Genomic DNA, 15,939 nt, shown 5'->3' with positions numbered 1-15,939 from the left:
GATAGACCAAATTGCATATAGGGCCAGGTCCCTAGTAGAATAAAAATAGGGAGGGTTTCTTTAAAAGTATATAAGATCTTGTTTCTTCCCAACATCTTCATTTGGTAAGATCAAAGAACAATCCATTCTAAGTATCTAGTGTTACCACAGGGATAGCAGCTGATAGATAGTTTTTGGAATTGCATGAGTTTCCACTTTTATCACAAAATTGCATGGAAACAAGGAAGTTTCTTACAGAGAATGTAAAGTGTTTGTCTCCTCATGGATGGCATTTGGCCACATCAAAGTGCAAATTTCTATTCCTTTTGGTTTCCGGTTTTATCTGGAGAAAGCAATGAGACAGTGTCTGGACTTTCAGTTTATGATGAGAATAGAATGTTGACGTTGCCAATGACATGATTCTGAAACTTTCTTTTGAGCAAGCTGGACAAAATTGCCAATTCTGGCCTTTGAGATTTATCTCAACATTCTAATAATTAGCTATTGGCCCATTTTCTTTCTCCCCCAAAATTATTCCACCAGATTTTCTGATCTTTCTTGAAAAGCCCCCTCCTGACCACTGTGGTAGGAAGTTTCTCTGACTTAATAAATGCTGCATTTGGTTCATTGATCTGTCCACATGAAAATTCTTGTTTCACGTGAGGCCAGAATGGAGGTTGCCTCCATCTGTTGTGCTGAGTCCCTGCGACACAAGGGTAGTTCCCTAGTTCAGGATACTCATTGCCCATCCGCAGTGTTGCAGTTCATAAACTGTGCAATTTCAAACCAAATGTTGTCCATTTTCCCTACCTCTAAAGTGTGGGGAGTTGGAAAGATGAAAACAAAAATTCTAAAATTTCTTATTCAAATCCTAAGCTGGAATGCGATTCTGACATGTCTTCCATGTGACCATTGTTTTCATTTTAGGAGGTAATGGATAAAACCTTAAAACGTTCAGTAGCAAGAATATTGCTAATAAAGTGAAATATGTGTAATTACAAGATACATATAAAAATAATACCTATTTGGGTTCAGTTTGTTACAGTGTACAAGTTTTAGGTAGAGCTGTTTAGGTAATTAACCTGTATCAATAAATATGAGGTTCATAATGTACAGTCTGTGGACTTAGATCAAATGACTATTACACACAGCCTGACTACCTGGATTTGAACAACTCACCTATTGCTTCAGAGTCTTTCATGCCTTATCGCCAAAATGGAAGCTGTTGGGAAGGTTTGGGGGAAAGATATTTAGATAAATGGGTTTAGAGAGTTTATTCATATTGAAAGCAAACACTAGCAAAATGAACTAGTATTATTATTATCAGTGTTAATGCAATTTAGAGGGATGATGTTGAAAAACTGGCTTGCAGCCCAATGATTTTTGTCTCTGAATGATATAATAATTAATTTGGTATATGCTCTATATGATAACAAGCATGTAGAAAAATTTTTTTAAATGGCAAAATAATGACAAAGAAAGTTATACACTATCAAGTGAAGAAAGGCACAGCAATTAACTTTCCATTGAAAGCATATTTTTAAAAAAGTCAATCAGCCCGGACTTGTCTCCAATTAGATATTTAATTTAAATATTAATATAGCACATTTCAGACATGGCTTAAGTATCATTTCTTTGCTTCTCAGCTACAATTTGTGTTAATATGAATGTTTTCAATATGCAAGTGAAAGGTCATTATCTGTCTATCCATAGCGGGTCCACTAAGATATATAAATGGAAAATATACAAGAAAATACTTGAGAATTGACAATCAAATTCAAAATTAAAGACATAGATCAAAATCAACAGATCTCAAAAAAAGAATTTTTATGACCATAATAAGCGTGGCATTTGATAGCAAATGCATTTGCACAAGGACCAGTATTTGCTTTAATCAAGCTTCTTTCTAACGAAGAGAAAGATGTTAAATAATGTTAGTGAAAGTAACAATGAAAATTTTAAAATTCTGTTCTTCGTTACCTGTTTCAAACATGCTGATAATTTGTTAGTTTTTCCAAGTGTTTCTTTTTTTTACACAAAGTGCAAGGAAAGAATCTTGATTGAATTTGAACTGTAATACTGCATCAAGGTGGAGGAATCCACCAGGGGGGAGGGGAGTGAGGAGGGGTGGGGGGATTCCCAGAGCCTATGAAACTGTCACATAATGCAAAATAATTAATAAAAAAAGAAAATAGCAGCATTCCTTGAATAATACCTACTTTGAACTTCCTAATGCACCAAAATTAAGAGCAACCACAGTTGTTGCTCTTAAGAAGTGAGGCAAGGGCCCGGCGCAGTAGCAGAGCAGCTAAAGTTTTTGCCTTGAATGCGCCAGGATCCCATATGGGTGCCGATTCATATCCCAGTGGCCCTGCTTCCCATCCAGCTTCCTGCATGTGGCCTGAGAAAGCAGTGGACGGTGGCCCAATGCCTTGGGGCTTGGCGCCCTCATGAGAGACCCGGTGAGGAGGCTCCTGGCTCCTGGTTTGAGATCGATGCAACTCCGACAGTTGTAGTCACTTGGGGAGTGAATCATCAGGCGGAAGATCTTCCTTGCTGTCTCTCCTCCTCTCTGTATATCTGACTTTCCAGTAATAATAAATAAATCTTTAAAAATGAACAAATAATTAAAAGTAAAGAACTGAGGCAAAAAATTTAATACAGTTGATTAGAGAAAAGATTTGAAAACCCAATTCATTAACATTAATGATAATAAACAGCTAGCTAAGGTACAGTGAAATATTTATTTCCACCATTTGTGATAATACCTAAGTCACAGTTGTCGTACGCATATCATTTCTTATTATTTCATGTGAAGGTACTTGTAAAAATAAATTCAATTTGTTGCAAAAAATTTTTGAAATCGTGTATTCTTTTAAACTGATATGCATCTGGTTGTGAACTTCTTTTTCTAAAGACTTAATTTTTATTTGAAAGGCAGATGTACAGATAAAGACAGAAAGAGAGATCTTGCATCTGCTGGTTACTCCCCAAACGACCAGAGCAGTCGGAGCTGAGATCATCCAAAGCCCAGAACTTGGAGCTTTTTCCAGGTCTCCCATGTGCGTGCAGAGGGCCAAAGATTTGAGCCATTTGTGTTGCATTTCCAGGCCACAAGCAGGGAGCTGGATTGAAACGTAAACTCTTTTCCATATTGGATGTTGATGCCATAGGTAAAAGGTTAGCCAACTACACCATACTGCTGGCCCCATTTGTGAAGATTTACATGGGATATTATGCAGGCCCTGGTCTCCCAAGGATTAACTCCACAGCTTAGCTTGTTTCTCAGAGGGTAACAGGATGAGCAATTTTGGCCTGATACATCTAGCCACTGGCTTAACCGCAAGTTCCTGCTTCCTATTTGTCAAGTTACCTGTCAAGGGATTGGATAAACACTGGGAGGAACTCAAGGGATTTAGGGTGGCCACTAGAGGATTGGATAAACACTGGGAGGAACTCAAGGGATTTAGGGTGGCCACTACTGGGAGGAACTCGAAGGATTTAGGGTGGCCACTTGAGGACTGGATAAACACTGGGAGGAGCTAAGCAGAGTATAAAAGAAAGCCTGGAGTTTCAATAAAGATCAATCTATCATCGATCGGCATTCTGTGTACTGCATGTTGTCTTGTGTTGGCTCTCTGCGTATTGTCTTTTGTGTAACCCTAGTCCCTCTGCTCGGCTCGGGGTACGTGGCGACGCGGGCGTTGCCAACAATATTACATAGCTATTTTAATATTTTATTAAATCAAACACATTTTACAACAAAATATAAGCATGAATTCCAATAAGAACATTGTACCTGAACCTGCTATCAAGCTCACAAATGTGAGAGTATGAGGAACACCAGGCTTTCAAGTGAAACAGTTTGTAAGCAATATTTTCATACTAAGGATTCCCATGAAAATATTACAAATGAAAGTAAGAAATTAAATCTTGCAAAATAACTCAAAGTTTAGCTCTACAACGTAACCTTAAGCAGACAAAACATTGGTAGTTTTGGAAATCTCAAATTTTGAAACAAAGACTGTTATAAATAACTATGTCGATGAACATTTTGAAGTGCCCAAATGTTAGCTAAATTGTAACTCCATGCACTCAGTGATTTTTTTAAAATATTTATTTAGTAGCTATTTATTCCTTTATTTATTTGAATGTAGATAACAGAGAGAAGGAAATACAGAGAGAAATATTTTTTGTCCACTGCTTCATGCCCCCGAAGTGGCCACAATGGCTGGAGCTGAGCTAATCTGAAGCCAGGAGCCAGGAGCTTCTTCCAGGTCTCCCACGCAGGTGCAGGGGCCCATGCTTTGTGCCATCTTCTACTGTTTTTCCAGGCCACAAGTAGGGAGCTGGATGAGAAGTGGAGTAGCTGGGACATGGACCTGCGCCCACATGGGATCCCAAAAGAGGCAAGGTGAGGATTAGGCACTAGGCTATCGCACCAGGCCCATACTCAATGAATTTGTATAATTGTGTGCATATTCACTGCAATTATAGGAAAATGTGGGCTCTTTTTAAACTTAAGAATCAGCACATTACAGTCATAAGTGGATAGACTCTGTGTGGACCATAGGGGAAACTCATGGTGCAGAACTGACGGCAAGATATCATAGGACGCTATACTCAGAAGCAAGCAGTGGGATCCAAGGTTTTAAAGCACTGCGGTATGAGAGTAAACTCATCTCTTCAGGGGTTTGGAAACGTAACTTAGCTTCATTCCTGAAGGCATCTGCTCTTACATCTGCTTTTTGTCTGCTTGTATTTAGGGGCAGGCATGTCTGTCCATCCAAAGTAGCCTGACCATGGCAGCAGAAAGGAGCTGAGATGGTCATGTCCTTGGCGACCCCGCCTGAGCTGCACAGACATGGTGATTAGGGTTATGTTACACCAAGCTTCAAAGTGCACCTGGGACTCTCTCTGTAGTCCTGAAAGCTAAAATAGCTGACAAAGCCAACAAGGGCACTTCCAAATATGGAGAGACACATGTATTTTAAACAAAACAAAACAACAGCCTGCTAACTGAAAGAACCCTCTTTAAAAAATTACAAATAACAAAGTAAAATCTTGATTCATGATAGAGAGTCGCTTAAAATCTGAAAATCTAAAACAAAATGGCAAGGAAATTAGAACAAGCTGTCTTCTCAGAAAGATAAGCGTGTTCACAAATTTTAGATGTTTAATGAAAGATTTATTGATGTATCTTTAGAATAGTATAAAAACCAGCATTTAAAATGCTACAATTCATTCTTTTAATGCATTTATGAAATTGTGCAACCATTGCCATTTACATTTCCAATACTTTTGTCACCCCTAAATGAAGCCCTTTCCTGCCTCTCTCCTCAGCACTAGAGAATCAGTAACTCACACTGTTTCTGTACATACACCGATTCAGGGTATTTTATAGAATACGATCATGCAACATACGGCTTTACACATCTTTCACTCAGTGCATTGCTTTCAAAGTTAAACTCGTGTGGGCCCAGAGAGGTAGCCTAGCAGCTAAAGTCCTTGCCTTAAACGCGCCAGGATCCCATATAGACACCGGTTCTAATCCTGGTAGCCCTGCTTTCCATCCAGCTCCCTGCTTGTGGCCTGGGAAAGCAGTGGAGAGTGGCCCAAAGCCTTGGGACCCTGCACCCGCATTGGAGACCGAAGCTCCTGGCTTCAGATCGGCACAGCACTGGCCTTTGCGGCCACTTGGGGAGTGAACCAGCAGATGGAAGATCTTTCCCTCTGTCTCTTCTCCTCTATATTTGAGTTTCCAATAAAAATAAATAAACCTTAAAAAATTCTTAAAATCTCTCACAGAAGTTTTAAAAGAATAACATTAAATATATAAGAAATTACTAACAGAAGAGATGAAAACAGCTTTAACACTCAGAAAAATTGGATTGAAAATGGAAAACTATTAACAAGAACAAAGATAGAGTTTCTATATTGTAAAAGAAATAATACATTTAGAAAAAAATAACCATGAACTGATATGGATCAAATACCACAGTACTGAGCAAGGTGAAATGAAATCAGAAATACTTACAAACTGAAAAGCATATACTTTTTTATCTGCTTGTAATTCAGAGTATTTTTTCATAGTAGGTATAGTTACATATAATGAAGAAGTAACTTCATTTCATTGTGACATTAGAAATTTATATAATGCAAAATGCATTTGAGGCAAATCATAACATTTAAGTTAAGATACTATTTTTGAACTTTCAAATTTTAAATGTCTTCAGAGATGGCAATACTCAAAGAATACAGGCAGCAGGGCCTGGGTGACGTACTGCAGCCTCTGGCAAAGGGAAGAAATTAGATCCTTTATTTGAAATGTTATTGCATTTTTCATGACTTTTCACAATAATTTTACAATTTGCAAATACAGTGCGCTTGAATATTGTTTGAATCCACGCCCAAGGTGTGTAGAGCTTTTACATCCTGCTCACCTGGCAAAGTTCAAAGATTTTAACGCAGTAATTTCATATCTAGAAAACAAATCTAACCTGAAAATATGAAAGTTGGAGGCAAAGCTGAGAATCCTTTTTCACAATAAATCACAATTACATTCATATAAGAAAAACCTAAAATAATGGTCCAGTCAGCCACATGAAAAGACAAATCTGTGTTTTCAGAATCTGAGCAATCTATGTCTTGGAAACACTGAGCATCTAGATAGGAGTTTCAAGCAATTGTTCCTAAATGTGGGGTTTAAGAGCAACGGTCTGTCAGATGCATCCAGAGAATACATTTAACAAAATCGGTCACAGAACTGCAGATTTCTGGGATATCATAGACGTGGAGTCATGGCTTGGGAATAATGATTTAGGATGGATACGTCCTGTCCAAGAGAGCACATGGACAATCTTTTTAATGACAGAATTTTACAAATGAGAAAACTGAGTCCCAGAATACCATAGTCTAATCTTAAAGCAAAACTAAGACAGGGATGCAGGATCCTGTTTTAGGATTTACATTATAATTCTTGCTGGATTTTCTTAAACATGAAATTGGTCATTAGACATAAAATATACCAAGCCAAGTGAGTTTTTCAATCCACATTTTCATAAATTGTCCTTCATAACCTGGGACCTACCTAAAATGATTTACATTTTTATCACCCCTTTGAGAGTCAGTGTACAACATAGTTCAGATTTCTATGAGAATTTCATAGTAACCACTCAAAAATTTGCTGGGAAATCCACATTCCATACTTGTTAACAACACACAGCTTCCTCTACAAGTTTTTATATACATAAAATGAAAAGCTGTTAAAATGATTAGAATGGTTTCTTGATTCAGATGCTAAAAATGAAAGCACAGAATGTTTTTCAGCACATCTGCAAATCAGTCAACGCACAAATGGAGTACTTAAAATGCCTCTTCTGGTATGGGTAATTCTTTCCTGTGAGTTAACATTCTGTCTGCTCTTTTCATTGCAGCCGACCCTATACAAGTGCCTACTAACTCCTAGCAATATCTGCTCTTAAACGAGGCAGACATATTTTATTCAACAAAGGAGAGAAGAAAACAACTCACAAACAAGCTAGACTACACTCAGAAACTTTTAGAGTTGCTGTTGCTGGGGGGGAAGAGCTACACTGGGAGACACATAACTAACTCGCATGCATGACCCCAGGAAAATTTGTTGTAAAATACGCGTATTATTCTGCATCACCAAGGGGCTCTTTGAACCTACTCTGCAAGTTCCAGACACATTGCAGGAGCACCTACCTCATGTTTTATAAACTGCTTTTGTGCAGCAAGATCATCTGGGTGTTTTCACACCATGCAAACACATTAGTGACTACCAAGAAACACTTATTTGCTTATAGATTCATTTTTTCCAGTTTTTAATTTTTCTTTTTTATTCTTTCATGATACAGTTCCATAGATTCAGTGATTTCCCCTTCCACGGTCCTCATTCTATCTTCCCTGCACTGTTTTCCCCTAAAATATTACAATAGTATCAGCCTTCAACAACAGTCACAAGTCCATCATTCTGCTATTTAAGCATATCATGCCATGGTGGTATACACAATGGCATAACGTCTAGTATCCTATTGTTAAAGTATGTTTAACAGTTTCCTTGGGAGTCCTTCTTTTATTCTGGAGTAGAGATGCTTACTACAATGTATTCTCACATCTTGGTATGCTAGTCTCCATTATACAGTTCCTCAATGAGAATATCTGAGTATACATGTTTACCTATACATCTCTTGATCTTGAATTTTGAATGAAGGTTGAATTATATCAGCAAATACACGATATTTCTTTTTGGTAGATTTGCTTATCTCATCAATCTGTAGGTGAAAACACTAAAAAAATGTAATTCTACCATATATTCACGCCAGGCCCATGCAAGAAATCTTAAGATATAGACATCATGAACTACAGCCATTTGATTTTGCTGCCCTACTGGGAAAAGATGCTTCAAGCAAAAACAGCCTGAAGGGATATTTTGGTTCAAAGGAGTACATGTTGAAGACAATCACTCTTTTAAAAATGAATGCACTTAGAGAGTTTGAAATTAATTGAAAATGTTTGGTACATATTTTAACTAGCTTTATATGTTTTTCATTCCTCAAATAAAATAGAGAAAATATATGTATACATATTTAATCTGTACTGTTTTATCCTCTGTCTCAAAATGCAAAGTGGATGATTCCAAAGACCACTTTTAACTTACTGGTTATTTCAAGTGTCTGAAGAAAACAGATCCTAAAGACTCACTCCGGCTGCAGTTGAATGATCTGACTCTCAGCAGATTACTGGCTTTGGCTGAATCCTCAGTCCTAGGATATCAATTCCGATTTTCTTTCTGTCTTTTCTCTGATAGGAATTAAGAATTCATGATTATAGTAAAAAGTAAATTAAATTTTAAAATAAAAACTAAGAAGTGGTTTATTTCAACTTGCAATTTTTAATGTGATTTCAAATAATCTTCGTTATTCATTTCTTTATGAATGCACTTCAGGATTTTAGTTTTTCAGTTGGATGACATTAATGGCTAACAATCACTAGAAAATATTTTGCAGCTTGCACGAACTTCAGAAAGAGCATTGGTGTTGGATGAGTTAACTATTGTTTTCAATTATTGTGTATTAGATATTTAACTTTGCACTCTGCAACACTGTTGATAATATAGAGATGATTTAATTGTACAAACTGCATTGTATTTCATCAATAAGGGAGAATCAGTGTATTAGAACCACTGTTAGGCCCAGCACGATGGCTCAGTGGTTAAATCCTCACTTTGCACATGTCACGATCCCATTTGGATGCCAGTTTGTGTCCTGGCTGCTCCACTTCCCATCCTGCTCCCTGCTTGTAGCCTGGGAAGGCAGTCAAGGATGGCCCAAAGCCTTGGGACCCTGCACCTGCATGGGAGATTGAAAAGAACCTCCTGGCTCCTGGCATTGGATCAGCTCAGCTCCAGCAGATGCAGCCACTTGGGAAGTGAACCAGTGGACAGATCTTTCTATTTGCCTCTTCTGTTCTCTGTAAATCTCCCTTTCCAATAAAAATAAATAAATCTGAAAAAGAAGAGCCCACAGTGTTAGCCTAGTGGCTAACACAGTGGAATTTCATATGGGTGCTGGTTCTAATCCCAGCATCCCCACTTTCCATCCAGCTCCCTGTTTGTGGCCTGGGAAAGCAGTTGAGGACTGCCCAAATCCTTGGGACTCTGCATAGCGTGGGAGACCTAGAGGAGGTTCCTGGCTCCTGGCTTTGTTTGGGTGCAGCTCCAGACATTGTGGCCACTTGGGAGGTGAATCAACAGATGAAATATTGTCCTCTTTGTCTCTCCTCCTCTCTGTATAGCTGTCTTTCCAATGAAAAAAAAATCTTAGAAGTGAAGGGGGAGGAGCATGAGGAAAAATAACCGTTGTCATCTAACAGCTTATAGTTTGAGTTCATTTTCATCATAAACAGTGTTCTATAGCGTGCTTCTTCCCCTCACCTTGCCTTCAAACCTTTTCTACAGTCTTACTACCATACTGAACCTCCTTTGCATTACTACAATAGCTTAGAATTTTATGTTAACACAACATTTAGATTCAAGTAAAATCTTGTTTATAATAGCTTTCTAAAAATGTCACCTGAAACAATGTCCATAATGGGATGTTTTTCACTTATTGGATTTATTAAAATATCTCTGAAATTTTAGCTATGTTATCTAGGAATTGTCCATAAGGAATATTTCTCTCTGGGGGATGGACTTACCAGTTCCTAGTGAGGGCAACCTTGAACATTTTGCTGTAATGCATCTCTGTAGCTCCCTAACGTCCTGTTAAGGGTCACAAGTCCTGTCTTCTCTCAACAAAATTAAAGTATGTCTATAAGACAGGAAGTAATCATGTCAGAATATTAAAACTCTTTAGAAATACAAAGCTACTTTTTTTCCTTTAGAATTCCCTCTGATCAATGTCAAAATCACCTGTGATAAATAGGACAGACTGTCTTCCCAAAGATTCATGCTTGTCTTCCCGGAGAGTGCTCTGGAGACTGGAGAGCTGAATGGCACACAAAATCTCCAGCTTTTCATTTTAGAGAACAAATCTGAGACATAGACATAACAAAAAAAATGCACACAGACAGAATACAGACCATAATAACCAATTTTACATCTGTATGTTATTACTCTAAGATAAAATATTAAAGCTGTGTTTTTAGGAATTACATCTAATTCCATGATATTTACTTATGGTTCATGAATGGTAACACTTATACTAAAAACTAAACTTTTGGGCCGGGTATTTAGCAGAATTGTTGGGACACTGCTTGGTATGCCCAAAGCTCTTGTTGTAGTAACTGGTTGTAGTCTTGCTTTCTTCGTTTCCACTCCAGCCTTGACCACACCTGAGGTATGGTGGTCATTTGGGAACTAAATCAGAAGTTGAAAAATCCCCTTTAGCCATTACTTTGTTTTCCAAATTAATTTTTATAAAGTGAGGGCTTGGATGGATGGACCTCCCGGTAGCATGGTGGCTGCTGGGGTCATATGAGTCAGACTGGACTTAATGCTTGGTGCTCTATCCCCAGCCACTGCTGCCTAGGGACATCGATGGATAAGGCCACTATATGCGTACTTCAGGAATGAATCCTGAAGGACTCTGAATGACAAGGTCACTATACTTGTAGGTAAGCGAGAGGACTGAGACCTGGTGGTCTGGAGGAGAGAGCGGAAGATTTATAGGTCTCAGACTGACACACCAGCCCACAGGGGAGTCCTGAGTAGGGCTTGTTAGCATGAAATATTGCTGACCACCACACACCAGTCCATGCTATAGCTAAGGCTGGGGACCTGTCTATCAGGGCTATATCCCGGTAACAGACTGGATGTTGGAATAGGGGATGAATCACTATAGGCAGGATCATGTCACCAACCAGCGTACGAGAGAACCAAGTCTGGGAGGGGTAGATTCTGTGGGGGATATGTGGGCAAAACTCTGTGGAAATACAAGTCCTGCTGGTTAGATCAAGAATTGGGTTGGCGATGGGCTAAGCTAGATTAGACCATGGAACCTTGTCACACTCATGTGTAAAGGGACCGAGAATAGTCTGGGCAGAGTGACAAACAACGGCACTTGTATGAGCTGGATAGTGGGGTTGGTTGGGTTAAATTAGGCTTCATTGTCCATTGACATGTATGAGAACTGAATGGGATGTGGGACAGACTAGACTAGTCTGTTCTACATACTGGCAAGCACAGGAACCAGTGCAGGGGGCAGGCCTGGTGGGAGTTATTGTGGGTCACTCCTTCAAAGCAGACACTCCCACTGGTGTACGTGAAGGCCAAGTGTGTAGTGGGCAGGATTGGGCTGGGCTGCAGCACCCATCGGTTTGTGTAGAAGACAAGCCTGGAGGCAGAACTGACCCAGCAATTGCAAGCACCAGCGTGTACATAAGCTAATTGGGGCAACAGACTGTGTTGGACACAGTACTGGCAGGCAAGAACAAGAATCAGATCTGGGATCACTTCAGATGAAATTTCTTTGGGGATCCCCCAACTGAATCACTGGACTCAGAACCCCAACCATGGAGAGAATTGAACTTTCATGGTCTGATCGTGGAGTGCATGTGACAGAGCTGGGCCTCCTCAGTATCTTTGATGGAGCAGTGGACAGCATATCCAGGTGCACATGGAGGACATGGCAGTACACTGGAGTCTGCAGAGAACACCTGACACCACAACAGAAGATGAAGGACAGAGCAAATGGATCAACTACATCAGCCAAGTATTGGTAGTGAATTTCTGGGCAAATGGAGACTCTAGGGTGGACACTTTCCTGTATTCTTTGACACTTATCACCCTAATGAACTATGTAAAAATCATCAAAAATGAAACTTAGAAAAGATTTATAAATAAGCAAAAATAATTGGACTACTTAAGTTGTGGCAATTAGTGGTCATGTATAGGAGTTAAAATTGCAGGTATAGGCAAAAGTAAATATATACTTATTTAACACTATATCTTATCTGGAAATTATGTTAATTATTTTACACTATTGGATACTTAATTTTTGTTGCTACATTGCCATGTACAGCTAGTGATTATTCCTTTACTTTTATTATTTTTATTTATGTTTCCCTTAACATAATGAGTGTATACATTTTGGGGCCATAATATGAAGTTTTGTGACATGTATATGGTGTGTGATATTATATGTAACTTCATTACCTATCATGATTTGTGGCAGCACATTTGAAGAAGTTTTTTTTTAAAGTAAATAAATATTAGAAAAATAAGTAAACAGTATCTGTAATTGTAAAAATAATAATGGCGTTTCTCTCTTGGTCCCAGGATGCCCTTAATCTTTGTGTTCTCATTTGCAATGCTGTGTTTCCAAGTTGCTTACAATGTCAGGGACTCCCTCTTTATATAGTGGTAAACTGAATAAAAATAAACATACAATTATTTTGACTTGCAAATCTCATGTTACCAAGCCCATACCATACTGCGTACAGACTAAAAAATCTTCTCAAAAATGTTTGAGGCGAAAATACATAATATTGAGCACTTCTTCAGATTTTGAGCATAAATTACTAAGTTTATCACATGCAACAGAACCTCAGAAAATTTATGAATACAGAATTTAAAAGCAAGTTTAGTTTGTCAAGGGCATTTGGAAATATATGCACAAGCTTTTGTGATACACATTTACACAGTAGATATTTCCAAAATATGTATATTTATCTACTCTAGATGCACAAGCTTATTTCGGCAAATCAGCTATTGGTCAATCACAGTCGCCATATGCATAAATTTATCATATTTGTTATCCAGATATAAAATATCCATATTTTAAGCACTTCAATGGACATGGTAATTTGTCATAACTCAAGTATCACTTTCTCAGGGAAATAATGAACAAAAACACAGAAGTAATTAAAACTCACGCAACTGAAATTAATTCAAAATAGTGCACAGTTTTTGTACGTTAATTGAAGAGGCTCCACCAGCTTTGTTGTTGTTGTTGTTTACCATATTTTGCATTTTCAATGATCTTATTTTCAAAAATTGAGTCTACTTTTGTTTAAACCTGTGCAGATTTATCACACATATTTCAATGCATGATTTATGACATCACTAAACTATTATAAGAAAGCATAACACATAGGTATTTTAGTAACTTTTCTTCTCATTTGAGAGAGAGAGAGGAAGAGGCTTACACAACTGTCATCTTCTGATTCAATCCTCAAATGCTTCAATGGTGAGGTATGCACCTGGGAACCTGTGACTATCTAGAGCTGCTGTATGGAGAGCAGGACACCGATTACTTGAGATAGCACTTGCTATCCTTGGGAGCACATTAGCAGGAAGCTGAAGTCATGATCTGGATCTTGGTATCAAACTATTGTATTCATATTTTAGGGGTGGCTGCACACATGTTAACTTACACACTAGGATAATTACCTGCCAGTATTATCTCATTTTTCTCTATGTTTAATCTTTATGCACTTAAAGCTAGGGAAGAACATTTTTTCTTACAAAACACTCCAGAAATATAAGGGAGACAATCTAGACACAGAAAGACAACTTCTATGTGTTCTCTTTATAAATGAGTGCTAATTTAAAAACAAAATAAAAAAGGAGGAATGTTTTGTACATTAGTTTTACTATAGATAGTGTTACATTAAATTTTCTTATAAAATTTTGTCAAATAAAGCAATAGGAATTACACATTAAAACATCAATGAGGTACCACCTAACGCCAGTAAGACTGGCCCACATGAATAAAAGCACCAACGACACTTGTTGGTGAGGTTGCGGGGAAAAGGGATCCCTACTCCACTGCTGGTGGGGCTGCAGGCTGGTACACCCTCTATGGAAATCAGTATGGAGAATATTCAAACAACTCAAAATTAACATACCGTATGATCCAGCAATAGCACTCCTAGGAATATATCCAGAAAAATTGTTTTATGAGAAACCAACATGCACTCCTATGTTCATAGCAGCACAATCAGTAATTGCAAAAACATGGAAACAACCAAAATGCCCATCAACAGAGGATTGGATAAGAAAGCTATGGTTCATCTACTCCATGGAATACTACTCAGCTATTAAAAAAAACAAAATGCAGTTCTTTGTGGCCAAATGGGCCAAACTGGAAACCATAATGCTAAGGGAAATGAGCCAATCCCAAAAGGTTAAATATCACATGTTTGCCTTAATTTAAGATGATATGATGTTATGTATAACATGTTATGTTTTGAATGTTATATGTTGTGTATAAACTAAAATTGAAGTATAGGTGAGGTGGTCACAGAAGGTGGCTGGGAACTCGCATTTACTTTTAACATATTGGTTACTCATTACTATGTCAATTAATTCCATAATGATGTAACTTTTTGCTGATGGTATGTTGGAGCTTTCAATTGACTGGGATGATACTCTGCTGGCTCTGTCTTCAGACCAGAGAGGGTATACCTAAGAAGCCGTTGAACTTGACGGGACAATAAGATGCTGGACTCTATGTTTGGTATACGCTTGCAATGGGGAAATCTTAACTGAACTTGAGCTGTGGTTATGCAACAAGGTGGAGGAATCCACCATGGTGGGAGGGTTTGGGGAGGGGTGGGGAGAACCCAAGCATCTATGTAACTGTGTCACATAATACAATGTAATTACTGAAGTTAAATAATAAATAATTTAAAAAAAAAAGATTTTGTGACTTTTAAAATGCACTGTATGGACCCGGCTTGGTAGCCTACTAACTAAACTCCTTGCCTTACATGAGCCAGGATCCCATATGGGCGTTGGTTCTAATCCCAGTGGTCCCACTTCCAATCCAGCTCCCTGCTTGTGGCCTGGGAAAGCAGTCAAGGATGGCCCAAAGCCTTGGGACCTGCACCCGCATGGGAGACCTGGAAGAAGCTCCTGGGATCCTGGCTTTAAATCAGCTTAAGCTTTGGCCGCTGCAGCCACTTACGGAGCGAACCAGTGGATGGAAAATCTTTTTGTCTTGTCTCTCCTCTCTGCAAGTCTGACTTTCCAACTAAACTAAATAAAATAAAATGCACTTTATATGAGTGAAGTTGAACATTACTTTTGGTTTCTGTTTAAATAGATTTAGGAGCATAATGATAATCCACACTCAAGCTTCCCTCTTGTCCATGTTCCTCAACCACAGCCTTCCTTTCTTCTTTTTTCTTTTTCTTTTATACTTTTTTTTTTTTGCCAAATGGGATAGTCTCAAAGATTTGTCTTCTGGCTTCAAGATTTCTTTCTTTAGCCTCACCAAGTCTGTTGTTAAAGTTTTTTTTTTTTTTTACATTTTTTTTAATTATTTATTATTTAACTTCAGTAATTACATTGTATTATGTGACACAGTTACATAGATACTTGGGTTCTCCCCACCCCTCCCCAAACCCTCCCACCATGGTGGATTCCTCCACCTTATTGCATAACCACAGCTCAAGTTCAGTTGAGATTTCCCCATTGCAAGCGTATACCAA

This window comes from Ochotona princeps, chromosome X (assembly GCF_030435755.1).
Source record: "Ochotona princeps isolate mOchPri1 chromosome X, mOchPri1.hap1, whole genome shotgun sequence".
Lineage (NCBI taxonomy): Eukaryota > Metazoa > Chordata > Mammalia > Lagomorpha > Ochotonidae > Ochotona > Ochotona princeps.
Note: the sequence above shows the minus strand (reverse complement) of the source record.